This window comes from Schistocerca piceifrons, chromosome 2 (assembly GCF_021461385.2).
Source record: "Schistocerca piceifrons isolate TAMUIC-IGC-003096 chromosome 2, iqSchPice1.1, whole genome shotgun sequence".
NCBI classification, from domain to species: Eukaryota; Metazoa; Arthropoda; class Insecta; order Orthoptera; family Acrididae; genus Schistocerca; species Schistocerca piceifrons.
Genome location: NC_060139.1, coordinates 688,370,426 through 688,396,912, shown reverse-complemented (window position 1 = coordinate 688,396,912; position 26,487 = coordinate 688,370,426). Strand labels below are relative to the sequence as shown.

Genomic DNA, 26,487 nt, shown 5'->3' with positions numbered 1-26,487 from the left:
GGAATCGGTCAACTTATACAAATACCTGGGTGTTTCACATTGCAGGGATATGAAATGGAACAATCACATAAGCTCAGTCGCAGATCAGCACTGGTTCATTGGCAGAACACTAGAGAAATGCAATCAGTCTACAGAGGAGACTGCATATAAAACACTCGCGTGTCCCGTCTTAGAATATTGTCCAAGTTTGCGGGACGCATAACAAATAGGACTAAAAGAGGATACTAAACGGATAAAAAGAAGGGCAGCACGAATGGTCATAAGTTTTTTCGACCCATCGCAGTGTGTTACGAAGTTGCTAAAAGAAGTGACTTGGAAGATGCTTCAAGAGAGATGCAAAATTTCGCGTAAAAACAGACTTCGAAAGTTTCTAGAAACATCTAAAATGCATTACAGCCCCTACGTATTGCTTCCATAGAGGCTGCGAAGACAAGACTGGTATGCGAGGGTAAGTCAATTATTATCCGCAAAGTAGTTATAAAATTTTATTGTAATCAAGTAGGAAACTTGCAAGAACATCATTTGTCGACATAGTCTCCTTGCGTTTCAACGCACTTGCTCCATCATTGAACAAGCTTCCTGATGCCCTTATAAAAGAAGGTTCTCGGTTGATCTGCGAGCCAGGAATCCACCGCTTCTTTCAGTGCTTCGTCCGAGGCAAATCGACGGCCCCTTAATGCCTGTTTGAGTGGACAAAACAAGTGATAGTCAGAAGGGGCGAGATCGGGACTACATGGAAGATGATCCAGTACTTCAAATTTGAGTTTCTGGAGCGTTTCAGCAGTGTGGGGAGCAGTATGCGGGCGGGCATTGTCGTGCAACAACACAACTGCTTTTGACAACAATACTTGGCGGTTGCTTCGAATTGTAGAATTTAGCCTGGCAGGTGTACCCCAGGGACGTGTGTTGAGACCATTGCTGTTCGTGTTGAGAGCAAACGGCAGAGTATGGAATGGAAACATCCAAGTTCGCCGCGCAAGAAAAAGTTCAAGACCCTAACTGATGCTTACGGTTTTTTGGGACGCTCAAGGTCCAGTACTGGAATATCATGGGGAAAAGCGCACGACAATAAACGGCGTACGTTACAGTAGTTCTAAGTTCTAGGGGACTGATGACCACAGATGTTAAGTCCCATAGTGCTCAGAGCCATTTGAACCTAATAATTGGCACAATGGGACGTATCCTCTGCCATGCACTCCAGAGTGATTTGCAGATGCAGATGTACTACACTAACTCCTCGTCCAGGCCGTGATGGCCCAAGGGATGTCTACCGGCCGCCGTGTCATTCTCTGCCTAGCGGCGTCATGTGGATGCGCTATGGAAGGGCATGTGGCCAGCACACCGCTCTCCCGGCCTTCTTGAAGACTTTCCAGACCGTGGAGCCGCTGCTGCTCGGTCAAGCAGCTCCTCAGATGACATCATGAGGCTTAGTGCATCCCTTAACAGTCCTTCCACCAAGGGAAGTATGCAGCACTGGGAATCACACACGCATCCTCCACGAGTCAGTCATCTGCGCTCACCACACAGCACCGGAGGCAGACAGGCGGACTAGAGATGTACTACCCGATCTCTAATTATACCCACTAGCATTTCGTGAGGATGACGTCGCTTGCTTACAATGATTACCCTTTAAACTACCCAGCAAATCTGATACACAGTCACATGGACTCTATGGATCTGCTGCAGTCCTAGGACCGCGTCTTCGAATTCGTTCCATGTCTGCTGTCGTAAACAAACAAATCAAACATGGATGTCGTGACATCAGCAGTTAAGGTGATAGCTTCTATCATTACAAGAGATATGCGCCACATTTGGATTTTGTAGTAACAGAGGTTCACACGTTAGATCCAGATGAAGTAAGCTGTATATTATACCTCGCAATTATTTACGGCTCGAAGGGCAAAGTTTTTCACAAATGACTTTTCATATTTTTGTACGTAGCTTGTTACTTGCCAAATGAAGATCATCTGTAAGCCCATATTAGCTAATGTGATTTCAGCCATCTGGGTTTTTATTCCGCCACCCGAAATACACTCCTGGAAATTGAAATAAGAACACCGTGAATTCATTGTCCCAGGAAGGGGAAACTTTATTGACACATTCCTGGGGTCAGATACATCATATGATCACACTGACAGAACCACAGGCACATAGACACAGGCAACAGAGCATGCACAATGTCGGCACTAGTACAGTGTATATCCACCTTTCGCAGCAATGCAGGCTGCTATTCTCCCATGGAGACGATCGTAGAGATGCTGGATGTAGTCCTGTGGAACGGCTTGCCATGCCATTTCCACCTGGCGCCTCAGTTGGACCAGCGTTCGTGCTGGACGTGCAGACCGCGTGAGACGACGCTTCATCCAGTCTCAAACATGCTCAATGGGGGACAGATCCGGAGATCTTGCTGGCCAGGGTAGTTGACTTACACCTTCTAGAGCACGTTGGGTGGCACGGGATACATGCGGACGTGCATTGTCCTGTTGGAACAGCAAGTTCCCTTGCCGGTCTAGGAATGGTAGAACGATGGGTTCGATGACGGTTTGGATGTACCGTGCACTATTCAGTGTCCCCTCGACGATCACCAGTAGTGTACGGCCAGTGTAGGAGATCGCTCCCCACACCATGATGCCGGGTGTTGGCCCTGTGTGCCTCGGTCGTATGCAGTCCTGATTGTGGCGCTCACCTGCACGGCGCCAAACACACATACGACCATCATTGGCACCAAGGCAGAAGCGACTCTCATCGCTGAAGCCGACACGTCTCCATTCGTCCCTCCATTCACGCCTGTCGCGACACCACTGGAGGCGGGCTGCACGATGTTGGGGCGTGAGCGGAAGACGGCCTAACGGTGTGCGGGACCGTAGCCCAGCTTCATGGAGACGGTTGCGAATGGTCATCGCCGATACCCCAGGAGCAACAGTGTCCCTAATTTGCTGGGAAGTGGCGGTGCGGTCCCCTACGGCACTGCGTAGGATCCTACGGTCTTGGCGTGCATCCGTGCGTCGCTGCGGTCCGGTCCCAGGTCGACGGGCACGTGCACCTTCCGCCGACCACTGGCGACAACATCGATGTACTGTGGAGACCTCATGCCCCACGTGTTGAGCAATTCGGCGGTACGTCCACCCGGCCTCCCGCATGCCCACTATACGCCCTCGCTCAAAGTCCGTCAACTGCACATACGGTTCACGTCCACGCTGTCGCGGCATGCTACCAGTGTTAAAGACTGCGATGGAGCTCCATATGCCACGGCAAACTGGCTGACACTGACGGCGGCGGTGCACAAATGCTGCGCAGCTAGCGCCATTCGACGGCCAACACCGCGGTTCCTGGTGTGTCCGCTGTGCCGTGCGTGTGATCATTGCTTGTACAGCCCTCTCGCAGTGTCCGGAGCAAGTATGGTGGGTCTGACACACCGGTGTCAATGTGTTCTTTTTTCCATTTCCAGGAGTGTAGAATACATGCCCAGACCTCCCAGAATCGCATTTTACCGATTGAAACACTGGAGAGAAGTGACCACCTTGGAAAATGAGTGCACTCAAAAGCGCCGTCCTTCAACGCCAGATCTTCAATGAATCACGAGCCAAACAGTAGCCCCCTCGAATTAGAATGACACCATCTTGGTTGAGAGGATCTGACTAATGTGACAACAGTACACTAGGAGATGCACAGCACGAGTTTAATAAGAGGAACTGAAGGGGGAAAAAGCACTGAAGTACGTAGAAACGCCACACGCGCCCCAGAATTGCACGTTATACCACTGAGTGACAGAGACAAACGGCGAGCAAGGTAACAATAACTTTACTGTAATAGTGGCAAAAAGATCGTGTTTTACAATAAAAATGTGCTGCAACTGGAGTAGCTATTTTTTCCACGTTTTATCTGCAGTTGTGGAACTTGCCACAAAATGGTTCAAATGGCTCTGAGCACTATGGGACTTAACATCTATGGTCATGAGTCCCCTAGAACTTAGAACTACTTAAACTTAACTAACCTAAAGACATCACACAACACCCAGTGATCACGAGGCGGAGAAAATCCCTGACCCCGCCGGGAATCGAACCCGGGAACCCGGGCGCGGGAAGCGATAACGCTACCGCACGACCACGAGCTGCGGACGAACTTGCCACACTCCTCATGGAGAAACCAAGTATTAGAGTCGATAAGAATGTGAGGTTAGCATAATCTGAGAAGCTCCCTACAAAAATCGTAAATAGATAAGCACAATAATATTTATCACTTTGACAGCAGATTTGTGAATAAACAGATTACGAAATAAATCGTGAAGCCACATACTCGTATTCAGGGTAGCTTGAAACTGCCTACAAAATCTCCTTCTAGGAAAATAAAATGTACAGAAAATTAATATTGGAAGACAGGTTTTAAAATGAGAATTTGCTCGTACAGATCAACGGCTTAGGCAGGGAAGACGGTTCACAGGCGTCCATAATCTGCTGTTGCACTGCACACGGCTTTGGATTTAAAACTTAGCTCCTCATAAAACTCTTGTCAGAATATGTGACTGATAGCTGTCACATGCCGTAACTTGTTCACGCACACTCTCTGTAATCCACTAGTTACATAATGTGAGAAATACTAGACCAGAGTAGTGCAGACACTCCAGTAACAGAGAAACGTACCCCGTGAAAAGAGTAACATTATTGGCTGAAATGTTATTAATGTAGCTAATTTATAATAATTTCACCTGATTAACTAAAATATACGAGACATACTTTTCGGCACAAACGTTATGTCAGAATAATGAAAATCGTTTCAGAGGCCATATTAATTTTAATTCCAGTATTTGAAAGTGGTAGGCCTATGTTTCTCTGCTGCCTTATACATGTTATAAGAAGAACTGCACTCAGACAAGAGGCACGTGCTAACGTGACCGCTTCCAGGACAGGGAGGTAAGCCGGCTCCAGGTCGATTCCGCCCGGTGGATTAACGACGAGGGATTGGTACCAGCCAATCTGGATGTGCTTTTTAGGCGGTTTTCCGCATCCCACTACGTGAATACCGGTCTGGTTCCTATGTCCCGCCTGAGAAACGCTACGAAAATATTTATAACACTTTCTGACACTTGCACACAGACAAAAATGGTTCAAATGGCTCTGAGCACTATGGGACTTAACATCTGAGGTCATCAGTCCCCTAGACTTAGAACTACTTAAACGTAACTAACCTAAGGACATCACACACATCCATGCCCGAGGGAGGATTCGAACCTGCGACCGTAGGAGTCGCGTGGGTCCGCAGTGAAGCGCCTAGAACCGCTTGGCCACAGCGGCCGGCTGCACACAGACAGATTGTATGCAATGCTTCTGTCCTAGTGTGGGAAGGGGTGGAGGTGAATAGGAGACTGAAAACTTCAGTCGTTTGGCCTCCTTACACACTTACTCAACATCAGCATCAAATACGAATGTATCTGTTCCATTAGCTGAAATTGAACTTGAGGCACTCATTATTACTCAGTATGCAGTACTCAAGATACCTACACCGTCACTAATATCAGTATAGTAGTTATGCTGTCCATCACACAGTGGAACCTACTGTACTAAATACAAATGCTAGAAAGAGACGGTAATGTAACATCGAAGTTCCGTGCAAAATTCCAAATTACTCATCGTGGAAAACGATTAACATAGCGAAGGAAGTATTTCGGCTAAAAAAGACAACTGAGTTCCAGCTATCACACTCTCTTGACAATGTTGTTGCCATTGGATGAAATATATTATGATGCTTACAACCCACGGGAGTAAACCTACGTCTAAACTAAACAACTGCCCGTCGCTGAGCACATGCTCTGAGAGATGTGTGATGGAGGAGCAATCCAAACAAGCTTAGTTGCACATGGGAAGCTGTTCCTTAGGTGGCACCAAAATATTACATCGAACAGGGAGATCAATAGTAACACGTCTGTGATGTCCGCAAATTGAGACAGGTTACTTTATGATGTTCCTACCACTTTCGATTTGTCTCATATCTTAGGTCACCTTATTATAATTTAAACAAGACACGTTACTGAACGTCCCGCTAATTTACAGATAACAAGTAAGCCTTACTTGAGATGCTTCCGTGGTGCATCATTACACGCGCCTCGTAGGGAAACAGGTAACCTTCCGTAAGAGGCGATCGATACGTCCTCAAGGCCGAAGTGCTTTGTCTTCCGCTATTACATAATATGATAATGCCTCCATTCGCCAGTGAAATGCATACGCTTTACGTAAACTTAGACTACATTTTAATAGTGAAGAGCGTACGTTAGACTCTGCCAGTATGGTACAGCAGCAGTTGCGATATCGTACTAAGCTAACCGACCCTGTCGTCGTTATTTTGTGCACTACCACTCCTTTAACCTCCCTGTTCTGAAACATGCAAGGGAGTCAACCGTAAGCTTGTAGACACGTTTTTTACATGGTGCTCGCAAGGTGCCTAACAAACATACGATGGGACTTGAAAAAGTAAGTTAGACATTACTACGCATGCCAAGTAACTTTTATAGAATGCTGCACTGCATTTCACAGTGACGCAGGTACGTGACACTAATTTTCAACATAGTGACCAAGTCTGGTCGGAACTTCCACCAAACATTCAAGAAGATGGTGCCCCCTCTGAAGCGAAATATTGCTGTAAAACCATAGGTAATGTTATAATGTCTGTATCACTTAGTGTGACTCTCTTACTCTCTGAGAAATTTTGTTAAGCATAGTCCCCTCTGCATTTGTGTGTCCCTGGCTAACGGAAATACCTGTGTATAGGAAAGTATCTCTCACTGCTTCTTGCCATTTCTTTTCCTGCAATAATCCGGGCACCGCAGGACCAAATTGTCCGTATCTTACAATTAAATTACCTTAGTTGGAAATGCATAACATTGTTGTCGGTGGGTAGCCTAAACGTTATGATACGTTGCAATTTCTCTCTGCTACTAGCACAGTTATTCAAAACCTCCATGGAATGGTCTCCCGCGCAGTCCGGAACCGCGGGACTGCTACGGTCGCAGGTTCGAATCCTGCCTCGGGCATGGATGTGTGTGATGTCCTTAGGTTAGTTAGGTTTAAGTAGTTCTAAGTTCTAGGGGACTGATGACCACAGAAGTTAAGTCCCATAGTGCTCAGAGCCTTTTGAACCATTTTTGAATGGTCTCCCAATACTGTAACACTTTAGGATGGAAGAATTATTATAAATGTAATGGATTACTCTTAGACAAAAAAAGTTCACTCACTTCTCTTCACAATTAAGCTAAACTACTAGTTAACAAAGATTACACATTCATTTGAGGAGGAAAGCTGCCTTCACAAACTATCTTTTCTGCGACGAAGTTGAAAGTTTGATGTTACCTGACAACTTTCTCCACTGATTACCACACTCACACAGTTGGCCCTTAAAATCCAGTTGGCTGTTGGATTTGTATTCCGGAATCCCTTATTTTGCAGGTGCGCACGTTTATGGTTTTCGGCAGTTTCCTTGCTCATGATTAGGTTTTTATCCACGGTAGTCTAGATGTGACATATGCAGATCTCTAGCAGAAAATGTGAGGTGCTGCGAGCTGAACTGGCTTTGCCTACCGTAACCCTCAGTTACCACGCCTCATACAGCGCACACTCTTCGCATTCTTATTTTGCACTTTACTCGGTTTCTTACATTTCTACAGATTGCGTTAATTTCTGGCATTGCTCCTGGTATGATTCCGTAGCTGTTTAATGCAATTACGGTAAAGAGGGTCGCCGAGGGTATTTTTACGAATGGTGGCACGTACACTGGTGCTACACAATTAAAGGATCGCTTTTTCGAAACGCCGTAATTGTTTCCCAATGCGACGGAGAAGTTTGAAATTTGGCTCGAAGGTGCCAACAACCTTGATCTGTAAGGTTGCGAAAGCATGGCGCCCTGCATCGTCACTCTCGGGTTTGGCGACGCTTCAAACAGCAAGATGCTGACAAATGCGAAAAAAAGACCAGATCTCAGACGTTCACGTGAATGGGTAATGTGGGTTAATAATGTCGCGTCGGCACCAAATTTCGCTGCAATTCTGCCCAACGCCACACAATGGGAAGGTCGCCACATCCTCTCTTACTCATATTTCACACCTTCTTTTGACTGCTCTCCGATGAAGATCAGAATCGTGACACCCAGTGTCGAAACCATGCGGTTTTCTTATGGAGGAAAACTTTTCACACACATCGCCGCTAAGAATCGAAAAGCCTTAGGGGATAGCATTGTTGCTGTTGTGGTCTTCAGTCCAGAGACTTTTTTTTTCATCGTATGGCTAACTCCCCCGCCGCCGGGCACGCCGTTCGCCGGGTGCCGCTCTCGCAATTTGACGCCACTTCGGCCACCTGCAGTCGATGAGGATGATAGGATGATGATGAGGACAGCACAACACCCAGTCCCTGGGCGGAGAAAATTCCCCGACCCAGTCGGGACCAGAACACTGACAATCCGTCACGCTGACCATTGAACTACCGGAGGCGGACAAAGAGCGTAAATTAAATTACTCCCTTCCCTGAGGCGTTGATTCCCACACAGGACTGTTGACGGAGTGGTGAGAAACAAGATGACGCTCTTGACATCTCTGCTGACATCCCTGGACGATTCAACTGTTCTGTATGGAGGGCCATCAACCTCACTGAACGAGATCCCGCCCCTTTGGAGTGCAGTGCGGCTGCAGATTTTGCTCTGGTGTACAGGATGGAGCCAGCAGGGACCGTTCAAAACCATTTGACTAATTATTAACGTGGTCCGAAGCAGCAAAGGATGCTATTGCTTTTTCAGCCCTCCTGTTCTGGGCATTTCTATGACGAGACTAAGAAGGGGTGCGACATTCAAACACGCATAAAAAAAACGGCAAACGGTCTCTGTAAGACTCCCCAGTTCGGCAACAGCCTCAAAGTCACCCACTTGCGTTTCATTGCGTTTCATGAGCGCTTCAAGAATGTACCTGTACCGAGGCAGACTGCTACAGTCCTAGCCAGTTGCAGAGAGGCCGCCCCTCGACACGCGATTCCGCATGCCTACTAGCAGGCGCAACAGTAGTAGTGTAGCCTTCTGGCGGGCACATGGGTCTCTCACATGAAAGACGTATACTTTCGGCACAGAGCTTTCAATTTCTTCTGTCAGTGTATAGTACAGTGTGTAACAAATAGAGAACTGTTCCCTTACAGGTATGGCATTGTTCAAAATGTTGACCACCGTGATCATGGCCGAGCTTAACAGTGACGCACAACTGGGTATCTTACACGGCCAAGAAACCCAGGAGTTTTGTGTACTGTTTCCGCAGCTGCGACACATTTAGGAACCAGGTCCATGTGAGCATCGACCAGTGTCTCATAAATAGACTCTTAATAGAAAGAGCCTTGGTGCCACGTGCGATGCCCGAGCGAGGCATGGAACAGGGCCACACTGACCAATCGAATGTTGTCCAAAATATATGTAAAAAAGTCCCGAACCCAGTCATGTTGATACGATGCAAGGTGACGAAATCAGAGCGGTCGACCTTCTGAGAACTGTCGGACATGTTGAAGCAACGTTTCAACACGACTCTGATCAGTTAATCAGGAAGCCACGTAACTGTTAACAGTACCTATCCAGACATTTAAAGTGAACTTGTGTAGATAGGATAGTCATAGCAGTATGTTTGGGTTTTCATCATCATATATATGGCTATTCCTACTGTTGAGCATGTACTTTCTTGTAGACATGCTCTTATCTGTAAAAAACAGGAATGCACAAAAGTTGTAATTTCCTGCATATAGCTGTAGGAACCAATTTTCAAACTCCACTCGACATGGAGAGTCCACTGGCCACTATGACTGTACCAATCGAGTGTAACACTTTCTCTCTTTTGTCCTGGCATATCTCATATGGCCAATACTTCCATTCTAACGCGGAAGGAACCGTTTTCTCTCAGGCGCCTCTGTAAATATGCAAAACTACTGTGATGTAGTTCCCATCGTTACGGGAGCAGCTCAGCATAGTTTCGTTGTACCACTCTTCCGCTGCACTGAGTGGCCCATACAGAAGATGCATATCGGCAAATTCTTCATCAGTAAACATAGTACCGAAAGCAGTCTTGATGGTGGAAAGTGAAGTACAGTAAGCAAAGCAACAGATAGGACCGAGCAGTACCAAATGCAAGCTTGAAGGTTAAGAAATGGTGCAAATGGCTCTGAGCACTATGGGACCTAACATCGGAGGTCATCAGTCCCCTAGAAATTAGAACTACTTAAACCTAACTAACCTAAGGACATCACACACATCCATGACCGAGGCACGATTCGAACCTGCGACCGTAGAGGGCGTTCGGTGCCAGACTGAAGCGCCTAGAACCGCTCGGCCACACGGCCGGCGAAGGTTAAGAGTAAAGTACCGTGAACAAAGCAACGAGTTTGTTTCCAGAAAGGACATACAGCGCACACCGTCGACGTTTTCACTCTTGTTCAGACATTTATAGTGCAATACATACACAAAACTACATCAAGGAAAGAAATAAAACGAAACGCAATTACTCTAGAACAAACCACCGGAGACCACAGGTGGCATTTCTGAAAATATTATTGAAAAACATCAGAAATTTTGCCTGTGGAGTTGGGCTTCACCCTGTAGGCATGAGTGTCCTATACGAAGAGTTCGTCAGTGACGCCTTCATCCGCCCAGAACAATCGCCTGCTTTCTTCGCGCGAGCTACAGTTTGAACAGGTACTTGCTAAATATCAAAAGTTACGAATGCACTGAGACATCCGCAACAGCGATTCCAGTGTTAACAGCAAATGAATGTTTGGTTCGGATACAGGATCTGAATCAAAGCAACTGCTCTCCAATATGAAGCCCGCCAATAACGTGTCATTACGTTGTTACCAGAATGAGATTTTCACTCTGCAGCGGAATGTGCGCTGATATGAAACTTCCTGGCACATTAAAACTGTGTGCCTGACCGAGACTCGAACTCGGGACCTTTGCCTTTCGCGGGCAAGTGCTCTACCATCTGAGCTATCGAAGCACGACTCACACCCGGTGCTCACAGCTTTACTTCTGCCAGTACCTCGTCTCCTACCTTCCAAACTTTACAGAAGCTCTCCTGCGAACCTTGCAGGCACACAGTTTTAATCTGCCAGGAAGTTTCATATCAGCGCACACTCCGCTGCAGAGTGAAAATCTCATTCTGGAAACATCCCCCAGGCTGTGGCTAAGCCATGTCTTCGCAGTATCCTTTCTTTCAGGAGTGCTAGTTCTGCAAGGTTCGCAGGAGAGCTTCTGTAAAGTTTGGAAGGTAGGAGACGAGGTACTGGCAGAAGTAAAGCTGCGAGTACCGGGCGTGAGTCGTGCTTCGGTAGCTCAGATGGTAGAGCACTTGCCCGCGGAAGGCAAAGGTCCCGAGTTCGAGTCTCGGTCAGGCACACAGTTTTAATCTGCCAGGAAGTTTCATTACGTTGTTACTTTTACAGCCAATTTTCTAGTCATCATCGGTCTTTCTAAAATCGCGCACGTGCTGTTTTAAAGACTTCATTTATTTTAAGAATTGTTCGCCTGCAAAATTATGTTACACTTTAGAATTTAAAAAAATAATCATGATGTGACATGCTAGTTACTAAATTTAATAACTGCCACTTCTATAAGTCAATATATTTCGTATGTTTGTTACTCACCTTTGTGATCTGATTGTGATGCTAACTTCTTATTTCTAGTTCCCCACTACGTGCTGAGCTGTTCTCAGCTCCTCTTTGTGTCTCAGCGTTACAGGTGACTGGTGACTGTAACATGTCCAGAATAACAAAACATTATATTAATATATGCATAAATAATCATATTCGTGTATTACAGATAACGGTTGTACAGAGTATACAAAATGAAAAGCTGGCGGTTTCTACTCATTTACGAAAAGATAGTAAAAAACTCACATTAATATGGCAGAGAGATAGAGAGTCAAGATAACGATCTTATCTGAGAGTCACTGCTAAAGACTTCCGGAGTTAGGTTTCACACATAGGCTAGTTATATTCAAGGTCCCCCTCCTCCCAAAACAGGCGAATATATTCCTCTTTAAAAGACTGTGACAGAAAAATGGAGAGACAGCTGCCTCTACTATTTTGGCGTGCGAACGTATTCACACTCTTTTAACACAGAGCATTCTAAATCCTTTTACCCAGTCTCTGTTTGTCTATACACATATGTCTCTCTCCCACCGTCTCCTTTACTCCCACTGATTTACAGTGCATCCCACTGCCACTGTCTCCTCTCGCACTTACACTGTCTCCTTTCGTCTTTCCTTCTCACTGCCATCTCAGTACCTCAAAAATTTTAGGGTGGCCAACTTATTTTTCCCCTATACCCAGGTGTTTAAAATTTCGGTCCAAACGCGCCCTTCCCTTTATCTACATGTCGGTGTTCGCCGGTCTGGGAGGATCCAGACCCCCAATCCTATGTATGGTCTCCACTCATCTTTAATTTTCATTTCCACTTTCTCGTCTCTCTCTTTTGCCCCCAGTGCCTCTATCTCTATCCATCTCTCTTTCTCCTTTACTGCTACTGTCTGTCTGTGGCTCCCATGGCTGTTGTCTTTATCCATCTATCTTTCTCTTTCACTGCCACTTTCTCTCACTATCACCGTCTCCTCTCTCTTTCTCTCCCACTGATACCGGCTCCTCTCTCTCCCAGTCTCACAGTCTCTCTGCTAGACTCTTTCAGCACAAAAGCGTGAATATGTTTGCACGCCAAAATTTTTGACACGGAAGGAGGAATGAGGAACGAGACAGCTGGTTCTACACTTGTCTGTCAAGGTATTTTAAAGAGGAACATATTCGCCTTTTTTGAGCTCTAGCAGAAGCATTTTTCTGCCAGTTCCCTTCTTTTACCTGATACCCGAAGGATTTGCTGCTTACATAAAACGAATTCTAAGGTCAGTAAAGTTTTGACAATTTTATTTACATATGTCGCCTCATTTATATACTTTTACACGTATAAACAACAAATAAGTATGTAAGGTGTCAGGCAAATCCAACACCTTCCATGAAAACCCTAACATGATAAGCAAATCCAGTAGTATGTCACATAGCTCCGAATAAATCCTGACATTAAATTAACCAAAGTAATACGAGTAATGAGTGAGCAAATGGAATACCACAGACTAACACAAGAATGCCTAAATGCATGTTATACCGTCCCACTGTGAGACAGACGCAGTTCCGAGGGGAGAAACGAGAACAGAAGCCGAGAGCAGAACCGTGTTAAGCTAGAAGGCCCTACGATAAGGGACGGACACCCACGTCGCCAGCTAACCGGCAGGACCACCCCCCCAGCCAATGTTAAAAGCTAGAGCCCTCCAGAAGAACAGTATAGATCTTACGATAACAGTAAAAGGGCCACACAAGCTGCAAGTTTTAGCGTGAGACATTTTCGCGTCTTTGTTACGTTGCAAACGTTAAAAACATTGCCCCACCACGAAAAGTAACCACCAGGACCACCCCCCAGCCCATGTTAAAAGATAGAGCCCTCCAGAAGAACAGTATAGATCTTACGATAACACTAAAAGGGCCACACCAGCTGCAAGTTTTAGCGTCAGACTTTTTCGCGTCTCTATTACGTTGCAAACTTTAAAAACATTGCCCCACCATGAAAAGTATAACGTTTCTCATTGGATAGACAGAATTTTTGTAGGCGGAGCTTAAGGTTAACATTGAGACCCTGATTGGTCAGATGAAAACACAGCCAGATAGTTTTTTTTTTAACCAATTTCGGAAAATTGTAGTAACGAGAAGTTAGAAAGGAGTTAGTTCGGAGACGGCGAGCTGTAAGGAGCTGCGACGGCCGCCGCCCCCAGACGAACACCGACAAGGTCATGAACGCACGCGATGCCGCATTTTTGAGCGCATAAGGCTTCACTCAGAACTGCAGAAGTCTCATCTGTTACATCCCCTTTTTACGTAATACTAGTGTCGATCGTCAATTGAAGCTCATGGTATTCACATTTGCTACGTAAGTTAAAAACTGAAACGCGATGATTTTTCTGTTATATAATTATTGAGAAGCCACATCAGCCACTGTAATTTACCACAAGTTAGATAAGTAATTAAAGATAATTGAGGGTCACTGTAGACCATTTTGATAGTTTTCTCTTTTGTGAAACTTAATTTAAACCTAGATTATAGATGTGATTTGGCATAGGTCATCCTTCGATCCATTGTAGAACTTGGAAACCCATTCAGGGAATATTCGTTCACATTATTGTTGAACGCAGTTGGTTTTTATCATCCTATATTAAAATATTTCCTTTTATCAATAGTGCAATTTATAAACAATGTTTTGTGAGTACAATAAAATTTCCAATGGTAAACTTAACTGCTTTTCGACGTTATTTTACCAGCTAACTAAAAATAGGAAAGCCTTGAACCCCTTCCACTAAATTTAGTTAGTATCAAGATTCTTTTACAGGGAGTGCAGTGGAGCTGACGCTGAAATCATTAAGTATTTGGTTATATCATCGCTAGTCTCACTGAACTCTTATGAACTCTACTTGTCATGTGTGGTCTGGCGTCTCCTTACCAGCAACAGATCCCAGGTTCAAACTAGTCAATTCCCTAAAAAACACGCTCAGAGCGTCGTCGTTGCGCGAAAGTGGTAGGGAGACACGACTTAGAACAAACAGAAACCACGCAGAATGTTAGAAGTATGTATAATATACGGTTAAACAAAATCGTCTCCCATCCAACACAGTTTCACTTTACACTTCCTTACATAATAATGCACAACATTTTTAAGCTACACCTTCCGTGTACCAAAAAATGCGGCGTTTGGTTTGCAAGTACAAAGAATTTCACATGGAAAGATATTTTTTGTAAGGCGCTTACGCCGCCAGGTGGTACCACCGAATAATTTCCAGGTCAAGACAGTCTGTATAGGTATGAAGTGCTCATTACACAGACACAGCGCGTCATAAACTTTTATTGATGGGAAAATGGCGACAAAAAAAACAAAACTTGGTGACCTCAGAGCCCATGCGCTGACCCCAGAACCCCTGCCACATATTCACTAGATCAATTAAATCTGCATTTACGTCTCAGACAGGATATTAGGTGCTTATTTTATACGCATAAGTACGGTAACGTTGAACCCCTGGATATCGTTAACGGATAATAATAATGAAAAAAGTTTCTAAGTTCCCAAGAAATATCTTCTTAAGAACACATGGTGAAAATTTCGATAATCTGGCATGAACAAAAATTACAGAAGGTGTCAGCCCCACAACTGATACTTTTCGTATCAAAACAACATACAAGGGGAGGCCACAACGTTGGGATCATGGATTTACTTCAATTTTTGTACACTTTTAGTAGGCTATTAAAACAACATAACGAGCAAGTAATAAGGTGCACTACTCACGTAGTTCCGAGAAAATCACAAGATGTATCTGTGCGCAGGCGCCGCCCACGAGAAGTTGGGGTGGTCAAGTTCGGGCTTAGCAAGAAGGTCGTGGACGAGCTAACGGTTCGAATGCCACTAACACTTATTTTTTAATCTATATATTTTTATCACTGGTCACATTATTTAATTTATATGACATTTGAGAGGCAATATAATGAAAAAAAGATCCACGTGAATTTTCATGCAGTTGTAGTGAATTTCATAATTATTTAAGAATTTACTATTTTTAATTAAATTTTCAAGGACGAGGGACGGGCTCGGAAAGGAGAAGTCAAACCCCAATAAATAATGATGCGAATGACGTTATCCAGTAATACATTAAGTCGCAAGAGTAATGTAAATTACTCGTCGGATGTGTTCTCGACATCACATGTTGCAGGATGGTATTTGTCCGTACATACATGGAAAACACAAATTGAAACGGCATCTACTACAGCAAATAAATGCAGTATTCCCGCATTTACAACAAATGTTCGGAGTTTCTAAGGAAAAACCCACCTCGTTGACATTTGGAAAAATTTCTCTTTCTTCCGATAGTTTGGATGCAAACCATATACGAACAATCATGAGAAAATATAAATTAAAAATTAAGTTTTAGCAGGAGTCGAACCGTACGAACCTTCTCCTCATGCGCCATCGTGAGCGGAACAAGGTAGGGGGATTAGTTAGAGGTACCAGAAGTACACTCAGCCACACGCCGTTAGGTGGTTTTTGGAGTACTATGTAAATGCAGACATCCTGACAAGGGGAAGAGAGGGGGAGGGATGGGGGAAGGTATCAGTGTTACGGCATCAGAGATGTTTGTAACAAGTAACAGCAGCAAAGTAGTTCGGTTTAAAGACTGCAACTCCCCGCGTCTCACGCTCCTAAGACGTTTATTCCAGCGTCAGGTCACAATACTATTCGCATCTACGCCTTAAAGGTGCAGGTATCCTAAAAACGTGCACAATCCGCCACGTGTGACGCGCCTAGTTGCAGTCGCCTGAACACCACCAGGAGGTTGCAGTGTGTCCTTTGGACTTAACGATAGATTATCCAGGAGCGTCCACATGGCAAGGAACCTGACCCAGAGGCCCAGTGGAGCAAGAAATATTTATGTAGGTTGTAGATTTTTATCTTTGGAAACTTATTTCTACAAAAAAGATTGTAGTCACTTCCGAAAAGCAAAACTGATTACTTATAAATGAAGTCATGAAAACGCATCAGGCATTATTGCATGAGCCCACCCTACAGCCTAGGTTTTTATGTCTGCCTGGAGTGGCAAACATAAGTTGGAATTGGTAGCAGGACGTGACAGGGGTGTGACGCAACATCTGATGGCCCAGAGAAGATTAGTCTCAAAGTAAGGCGCCAGCGATGAGGAAGATTACTTATCTTTGTTCTCCACACTGAAGCAGGCACCGTCTATTTCTCTCATAGCAAGTAGCTACGTAATTAAGTTCACAATACAATTCACAAATCCACAGTACAATCCAAATCGTAACTAAGTTCTAAGCCCAAGGTTGTCATAAAAGATCGCAAGGTATCAGGCAAATCCAACACCTTCCATGAAAACCCTGACATGATAGCAAATCCGGCAGTATGTCACATAGCTCCGAATAAATCCTGACATTAAATTAACCAAAGTAATATGATCAACGAGTGAGCAAATGGAATACCACAGACTAACAGAAGAACGCCTAAAAGCATGTCATACCTTCCCACCGTGAAACAGACGCAGTTCCTATGGGAGAAATGGGAACAGAAGCCGAGAGCAGAGCCGTGTAAGCTAGAAGGCCCTACGATAAGGGACGGACACCCACGTCGCCAGACGATCGCCAAGAGCAGCCTCCAGCCCATGTTAAAAGCTAGAGCCCTCCAGAAGAACAGTATAGATCTTACGATAACACTAAAAGGGCCACACCAGCTGCAAGTTTTAGCGTGAGACTATACGCGTCCCTGTTACGTTGCAAATATTAAAAACATTGCCCCACCACAAAAAGTATAACGTTTCTCATTGGATAGACAGAATTTTTGTAGGTGGAGCTTAAGGTTAACATTGAGACCCTGATTGGTCAGTTGAAAACACAGCCAGATACCTTTTTCTTAAACCAACTTCGCTAAATTGTAGTAAAGAGACGTTAGAGAGGGTTGCTTCCGAGACGGTGAGGTTGTGTGGAGCTGCGCCGACCGCCGCTCCCTGACGCTGCCTAACCACCGACAAGGTAATGAACGTATGCGATGCCGCATAAGGCTTCACTCAGAACTGCAGAAGTCTCATCTGTTACATCCCCTTTTTGCGTAATACTAGCGTCGATCGTCAATTAAAGCCCATGGTATTCACATTTGCTACTTGAAGTTAAAATCTCAAACGCGATGATTTTTCTGTTATATAATTATTGAGAAGCCACATCAGCCACTGTAATTTACCACAAGTTAAATAAGTAATTATAGATAATTGAGGGTCACTGTAGACCATTTTGATAGTTTTCTCTTTTATGAAACTTACCTTAAACCTAGATTATAGATGTGATATGGCATAGGTCATCCTTCGATCCATTATAGAACTTGGAAACCCATTCAGGGAATATTCGTTCACATTATTGTTGAACGCAGTTGGTTTTTATCATCCTGTATTAAAATATTTCCTTTTATCAATAGTGCAATTTATCAACAATGTTTTGTGAGTAGAATAAAATTTCCAATGGTAAACTTAACTGCTTTTTCGACGTTATTTTACCAGCTCACTAAAAATAGGAAAGCCTTGAACCCCTTCCACTAAATTTAGTTAGTATTAAGATTCTTTTACAGGGAGTGCAATGGAGCTGACGCTGAAATCATTAAGTATTTGATTATATCATCGCTAGTCTCACTGAACTCTTATGAACTCTACATGTCATGTGTGGTCTGGCGTCTCCTTACCAGCAACAGGTCCCAGGTTCAAACTAGTCAATTCCCTAAAAAACACGCTCAGAGCGTCGTTGAGCGAAAGTGGTAGGGAGACACGACTTAGAACAAACAGACACCACGCAGAATGTTAGAAGATCTATGCAATAACACTTCGATATTAACACAGCTAGCGAGCAAGAGCGAGTGGCCGTGGCGTCAGGTCTGTGCTCCCCTCATATCTCATGGCCATAGAGGTAGCCGCAGGCAAGAACTATTGAATGGCGCGACGTCTTCAGCCGGAGATAACGCCACGAACCTCCGGCGGCCTCGACGTGAAGCTAAGGCCGACCACCGCGCACGTGCGGCCGGGCTGAGCGACGGCAGAGCGCGCGTGACTCGGTTAGGTCCGCGAACATAGCATAGGTAAAGTTAAGTTACAGATATCTTGAATTAATCACAATGCTTTCTTTAATGTGGTCCAGCGACCACTGTCGCTGGTTACTGGTAATCAAGATCCCGTGTTTGATTCGTGGTAACCGTCACAAGTTGTTAATGAATGGGTAGGTGCAGAATGGGTCCCACTCTACCTCGTAACGGTACAAAAGGTATTTGCCTGGAGAAATTTTGCGTCAAGTAGAAAATGTTGCACCAGATTTATTGATTTAACGTGAGAAATTGATGGGAAGAAGTTGGATGCTGACCATATACGCCAATAATTTCTGCGAAACTAGAGTCAGAGGTACACTGTCTGACAAAAAAATTAAATTGCCCATAAGGCACGGTCGGATGTCAGTTGAAAGGCTACAGCAAGCGAGGAGCTATGAGTAGTAAGACGGTCACAAAAACATACTATCCGAACAATAGAAGACAATTTATTTTAAAAAAAGGGTACTCCAAATAGTTATGTATTTTTTAAACATGTCTGCGAAACTCAGATGACTTAAACCCTCAGCCTGCAGTGATAGAGGGAACTCTGACGACGTAACAGTACACCACGGTCATCGTGCGTCTTCACGTGTTACCTCTCGTGGTGTCGTTTCTCAGCAGGATAATGCTCGTACTAAACATAACAAGTTTCTCTATGAACTGTCTGCGTGATGCTGAGGTATTCTCGTGGCCAGCAAGGTGCCCAGATCTGATGTGTTTGGGACCAACTCGGAAGTCGACCCGTTTGAGTGTCAGAATCCAGTAAGTATCAAGGATCATTTGTAACAGCTGTGGACCCCATATTGCCTCAGAAGATGATCGAATGACTTTATGACACCCTTCGCACCAGAATCAGTGCATGCATCCAGACTAGCGCGTGTGCAGTCTCGTACTGCTAACAAGGGAACCTCCCCATCGCACCCCCCTCAGATTTAGTTATAAGTTGGCACTGTGGATAGGCCTTGAAAAACTGAACACAGACCAATCGACAAAACAGGAAGAAGTTGTGTGGAACTATGAAAAAAATAAGCAAAATATACAAATTGAGTAGTCCATGCGAAAGATAGGCAACATCAAGGATAATGTGAGCTCAGGAGCGCCGTGGTCCTGCGGTTAGCGCGAGCAGCTGCGGATCGACAGATCCTTGGTTCAAGTCTTCCCTCGAGTGAAAAGTTTACTTTCTTTATTTTCGCAAAGAATTGATCCGTCCGTTCGTTCATTGACGTCTCTGTTCACTGTAATAAGTTTAGTGTCTGTGTTTTGCGACCGCACCGCAAAACCGTGCGATTAGTAGACGAAAGGACGTGCCTCTCCAATGGGAAACGAAAACATTTGATCGCAAGGTCATAGGTCAACCGATTCCTCCACAGGAAAACACGTCTCATATATTCTATATGACACTGGTGACGGCATGTGCGTCACATGACAGGAATATGTTGTCGACTCACCTAACTTGTACACTTGGCGAATGGGTAAAAAGATTCTTCTACCTTGCCCGATTTAGGTTTTCTTGTGGATGTGATAACCACTCCCAAAAAATTGATAAAAACTTAAGAGTTCGTCACATAAAATGCAACAAATGAATGCAACAGTTTCACAGTCGAATAGTTTTTCCTGTGCTCTGTCAAAAAATATGTTTTTACCTCTCATCGGACGGACAGATAACAATTGTCTGAAAATAAGAAATTAAACTTTTCACTCGAGAGAAGACTTGAACCAAGGACCTCTCGTTCCGCAGCTGCTCAAGCTAACCACGGGAGCACGGCGCTCCTTAGCTCGCACTATTCTTGATGTTGCATATCTTGCGCATGGACTACTCAGGTTGTATATTTTGCATATTTTTTTCATAGTTCCACACAACTTCTTCCTGTTTTCTCGATTGATCTGTGTTCAGTTTTTCAAGGCGTATCCACTGTGCCAACTTGTAACTAAATCTGAGGGGGGTGCGATGTGGAGGTTCCCTTGTAAGTTCTTTGTATATATGATTCGATTCTGAAATCAATGAAATCATATCACGTTGTTGTTGTTGTGGTCTTCAGTCCTGAGACTGGTTTGATGCAGCTCTCCATGCTACTCTATCCTGCGCAAGCTTCTTCATCTCCCAGTACCTACCGCAACCTACATCCTTCTGAATCTGCTTAGTGTATTCGTCTCTTGGTCTCCCTCTACGATTTTTACCCTCCACGCTGCCCTCCAATACTAAATTGGTGATCCCTTGATGCCTCAGAACATGTCCTACCAACCGATCCCTTCTTCTAGTCAAGTTGTGCCACAAACTCCTCTTCTCCCCAATCCTATTCAATACTTCCTCATTAGTTATGTGATCTACCCATCTAATCTTCAGCATTCTTCTGTAGCACCACATTTCAAAAGCTTCTATTCTCTTCTTGTCCAAACTATTTATTGTCCATGTTCCACTTCCATACATGGCCACATTCCATACAAATACTTTCAGAAACGACTTCCTGACACTTAAATCTATACTCGATGTTAACAAATTTCTCTCCTTCAGAAACGCTTTCCTTTCCATTGCCAGTCTACATTTTATATCCTCTCTACTTCGACCATCATCAGTTATTTTGCTCCCCAAATAGCAAAACTCCTTTACTACTTTAAGCGTCTCATTTCCTAATCGAATTCCCTCAGCATCACCCGAGTTAACTCGACTACATTCCATTATCCTCGTTTTGCCCTTGTTGATGTTCATCTTATACCCTCCTTTCAAGACACTATCCATTCCGTTCAACTGCTCTTCCAAGTCCTTTGCTGTCTCTGACAGAATTACAATGTCATCGGCGAACCTCAAAGTTTTTATTTCTTCTCCATGGATTTTAATACCTACTCCGAATTTTTCTTTTGTTTCCTTCACTGCTTGCTCAATATACAGATTGATTAACATCGGGGAGAGGCTACAGCCCTGTCTCACTCCCTTCCCAACCACTGCTTCCCTTTCATGTCCCTCGACTCTTATAATTGCCATCTGGTTTCTGTACAAATTGTAAATAGCCTTTCGCTCCCTGTATTTTACCCCTGCCACCTTCAGAATTTGAAAGAGAGTATTCCAGTCAACATTGTCAAAAGCTTTCTCTAAGTCTACAAATGCTAGAAACGTACGTTTGCCTTTTCTTAATCTTTCTTCTAAGATAAGTCGTAAGGTTAGTATTGCCTCATGTGTTCCAACATTTCTACGGAATCCAAACTGATCTTCCCTGAGGTCCGCTTCTACCAGTTTTTCCATTCGTCTGTAAAGAATTCGCGTTAGTATTTTGCAGCTGTGACTTATTAAACTGATAGTTCGGTAATTTTCACATCTGTCAACACCTGCTTTCTTTGGGATTGGAATTATTATATTCTTCTTGAAGTCTGAGGGTATTTCGCCTGTTTCATACATCTTGCTCACCAGATGGTAGAGTTTTGTCAGGACTGGCTCTCCCAAGGCCGTCAGTAGTTCTAATGGAATGTTGTCCACTCCGGGGGCCTTGTTTCGACTCAGGTCTTTTAGTGCTCTGTCAAACTCTTCACGCAGTATCGTATCTCCCATTTCATCTTCATCTACATCCTCTTCCATTTCCATAATATTGTCCTCAAGTACATCGTCCTTGTATAGACCCTCTGTATACTCCTTCCACCTTTCTGCTTTCCCTTCTTTGTTTAGAACTGGGTTTCCATCTGAGCTCTTGATGTTCATGCAAGTGGTTCTCTTATCTTCAAAGGGGTCTTTAATTTTCCTGTAGGCAGTATCTACCTTACCCCTAGTGGTACTCGCTTCTACATCCTTAGATTTGTCCTCTACCCATCCCTGCTTAGAAATTTTGCACTTCTTGTCGATCTCATTTTTGAGACGTTTGTATTCCTTTTTGCCTGCCTCACTTACTGCATTTTTATATTTTCTCCTTTCATCAATTAAATTCAATATATCTTCTGTTACCCAAGGATTTCTACTAGCTCTCGTCTTTTTACCTACTTGATCCTCTGCTGCCTTCACTACTTCATCCCTCAGAGCTACCCATTCTTCTTCTATTGTATTTCTTTCCCCCATTCCTGTCAATTGTTCCCTTATGCTCTCCCTGAAACTCTGTACAACCTCTGGTTTAGTCAGTTTATCCAGGTCCATCTCCTTAAATTCCCACCTTTTTACAGTTTCTTCAGTTTTAATCTACAGATCATAACCAATAGATTGTGGTCAGAGTCCACATCTGCTCCTGGAAAATATCTTGCAATTTAAAACCTGGTTCCTAAATCTCTGTCTTACCATTATATAATCTATCTGATACCTTTTAGCATCTCCAGGATTATTCCACGTATACAACCTTCTTTTATGATTCTTGAACCAAGTGTTAGCTGTGATTAAGTTATGCTCTGTGCAAAATTATACCAGAAGGCTTCCTCTTTCATTTCTTAGCCCCAATCCATATTCACCTACTACATTTCCTTCTCTCCCTTTTCCTACTACCGAATTCCAGTCACCCATGACTATTAAATTTTCGTCACCCTTCACTATCTGAATAATTTCTTTTATTTCATCATACGTTTCTTCAATTTCTTCGTCATCTGCAGAGCTAGTATTGTAATAAACTTGTATTACAGTAGTAGGTGTGGGCTTCGTATCTATCTTGGCCACAATAATGCGTTCACTATGCTGTTTGTAGTAGCTTACCCGCATTCCTATTTTCCTATTCATTATTAAACCTACTCCTGCATTACCCCTATTTGATTTTGTGTTTATAACCCTGTAGTCACCTGACCAGAAGTCTTGTTCCTCCTGCCACCGAACTTCACTAATTCCCACTATATCTAACATTAACCTATCCATTTCCCTTTCTAACCTACCTGCCCGATTAAGGGATCTGACATTCCACGCTCCGATCCGTAGAACGCCAGTTTTCTTTCTCCTGATAACGACATCCTCTTGAGTAGTCCCCGCCCGGAGACTATTTTACCTCCGGAATATTTTACCCAAGAGGACGCCATCATCATTTAACCATACAGTAAAGCTGCATGCCCTCGGGAAAAATTACGGCCGTAGTTTCCCCTTGCTTTCAGCCGTTCGCAGTACCAGCACAACAAGGCCATTTTGGTTAGTGTTACAAGGCAAGATCGGTCAATCATCCAGACTGTTGCCCTTGCAACTACTGAAAAGGCTGCTGCCCCTCTTCAGGAACCACACGTTTGTCTAGCCTCTCAACAGATACCCCTCCGTTGTGGTTTCACCTACGGTACGGCTATCAGTATCGTTGAGGCCCGCAAGCCTCCCCACCAACGGCAAGGTCCATGGTTCATGGGGGGGCATATCACGTACCTTCTTCATTTCGTTTCCTTTTCCCCTTCCGAGTGCTTTCAATCCTTTGTCAGGGTGTGTATTTGGATTCGTACGGAGTTGTAGAAGCAATCAAAATTTCTGGCGCCCGTTCTGTGAATGGAGTAGGATGAGACTGAGGGAGTCCGCCAAGGCAGCTCGCACCGTGTCGGCACGTTACGACACGTGGATATGGACAGAGCAATTAGCAGGCGGGTGAGAGTCAGGGCCAAGGCAGTCACGCCTGTGACGCGGCGGGCAGCATTAGCAGGTGGCCGTAACGGCTGTCAGCTGCTGGCGCCCGTGTCATCGTAGTTCGTGCCTTCCCGCCTACGTTAGCCGGTGTCGGCCTAGGTATGGCAAAATCTAAAAAAGCTACAATTATAAAAACGTAAAATAATAAGAACCAAAATCAAACAACAAAGGAAAATATAAAGTATTAACAAAATCATCAACCTTAAATAAAACTAACAATAAATGTAATCCAGTTAAAACCGATACCGATGTTTTAGTGCTCAACATCCGGTATTGTATTTCTCGATATTTCTTTGATCTTGGTTATAACAGATGTTTTTATTTTTTACTTATATCCCGGTAAAAAAGACAAAATATCAGTTTTCCGTTTTTAAGAGACTAGCGAGGAAGAGTCATGCGCGAACAAGTGTATTACGGAAACATTTAGAAATGAAGAGACACGTTTGAAGTTCTCTGAGGCTATAGATAGTGCCATAACGAGTAGCCCAGTAGGTAGCTCAGCTGAAGAGGAATGAATATCTTTAATAAGGGCAATCACAGACGTTGGAGACCAAATGTAGGTACAAAGAAGATAACTGCAAAGAAACTATGGGTAACAGAAGAAATACTTCAGTTGATCCACGCAAGAAGGAAGTACAGAAATGTTCATGGAAATTCGAATGCAAGTCGCTTCGGAACTGAATAAATAGGAAGTGCAAGGAAACCCAGGTTTAATAGCTGCATGAAAAGTTTGATGAAATCGAGTGTGATTTTCGGAAGTAGTGACTCAGTATATAGAAGAGTCAAACAAGCTTCGGTGAAATTAAAAGCAACATAAAAAATGCAATGGTAATACCACTGTTAAGCGAAGAGTAAAGAGCGGATAGGCAGAAAGAGAAGTTTGAAGGCTTCTATGAGGGGATGACTTCACTGAAGACGTGATAGAAGAAGAAACAGGAGTCGATATACAAGAGATCAAATAAGAAAGAAGGGGTAGATAATAGTCCATCGTAATTCCTAAAATCATTGGGAAAGTGACAACAAAACCAATAGTCACGTTAGAGTGTAGAATTTTTGTGGATGGCGATATAACATCAAACGTTCGAAAAAACATTATACTCATAATTCCGAAGACAGCAAGAGCCGACAAGTGCGAAAATTACCGTACAGTCGGCTTAACATCTCATGCATTCGAGCTGCTGACAAGAATAATGCGCAGAAGAATGGAAAGGAAAATTGAAGATCTGTTAGAAGATGATCAGTTTGGCTTTAGAAAAGGTAAAGGGACCAGAGCGCAACGGCAGACGTTGCGACAGATAATGGAAGCAAAACTGAAGAAAAATCAAGACGTGTTCTTAGGATTTGTCGACATGAAAAAAGCGTTCAACAATGGTGCAAGAGGTTTGAATTTCTGAGGAATATGGGGGTAAGCTATAAACAGAGATGGATGATACACAATCTATACAAGGACCCAGAGCGAGCAATAAAACTGGAAGACCATAATCGAAGTGCTCGGAATAAAGTGGGTGTAATAGAAGAGTGCAGCCTTTTGCCTCTACTGCTCAATCTATACATCGACGAAGCAATGACAGAAATAAAATAAAGGTTCAACACTGTGTTTAAAATTCAAGGTGAAAGGATGACAGTGATAATATTCGCTGGTGACATAGCTATCCTGAGTGATAGTGAAGAATTGTAGGATCTATTCTATGCAATGAACATTCTAATTAGTAGGCCGGCCGCTGTGGCCGAGAGGTTCTAGGCGCTTCAGTCGGGAACCGCGCTGCTGCTGCGGTTGCAGGTTCGAATCCTGCCTCAGGCATGGATGTGTGTGATGTCCTTAGGTAAGTTAGGTTTAAGTAGTTCTAAGTCTAGGGGACTGATGACCTCAGATGTTAAGTCGCATAGTGCTTAGAGCCATTTGGACCATTTTTCTAATTAGTACAGAATATGGATTGAGAGTAAATTGAAGAAAGACGAATGTAGTAAGAAGCTGCAGAAATGAGAACAGCGAGAAACTTAACATCATGATTGGTGACAACGCAGTAGATAAAGTTAAGGAATTCTGCAACCATGCAGCAAAACAACCCTTGATGAACGCAACAAAGAGGACATAACAAACAGACTAGTACTGGTATAAATGCATTCCTAGACAAGAGAAGTCTACTAATATCAAACGTAAGTCTTAATTTTAGGAAAAAATTCCTGAGAATGTACGTTTAGAGCATAGCAGGGAGAGTGGTAAA

At 43.9% G+C, this 26,487-nt stretch overlaps 1 protein-coding gene across 1 annotated transcript in view; it reads right to left on the bottom strand.

Moving 5' to 3' along the window:
- Positions 1-26,487, bottom strand: part of LOC124775097 (inositol polyphosphate multikinase) — a 353,921-nt gene that overhangs the window by 164,393 nt on the left and 163,041 nt on the right. Inside the window, exon 3 of the mRNA XM_047249914.1 lies at positions 11,646-11,750. The gene's annotated coding sequence lies outside the window, so the exon portion shown is untranslated. The remainder of the gene's footprint in view (positions 1-11,645; positions 11,751-26,487) is intronic.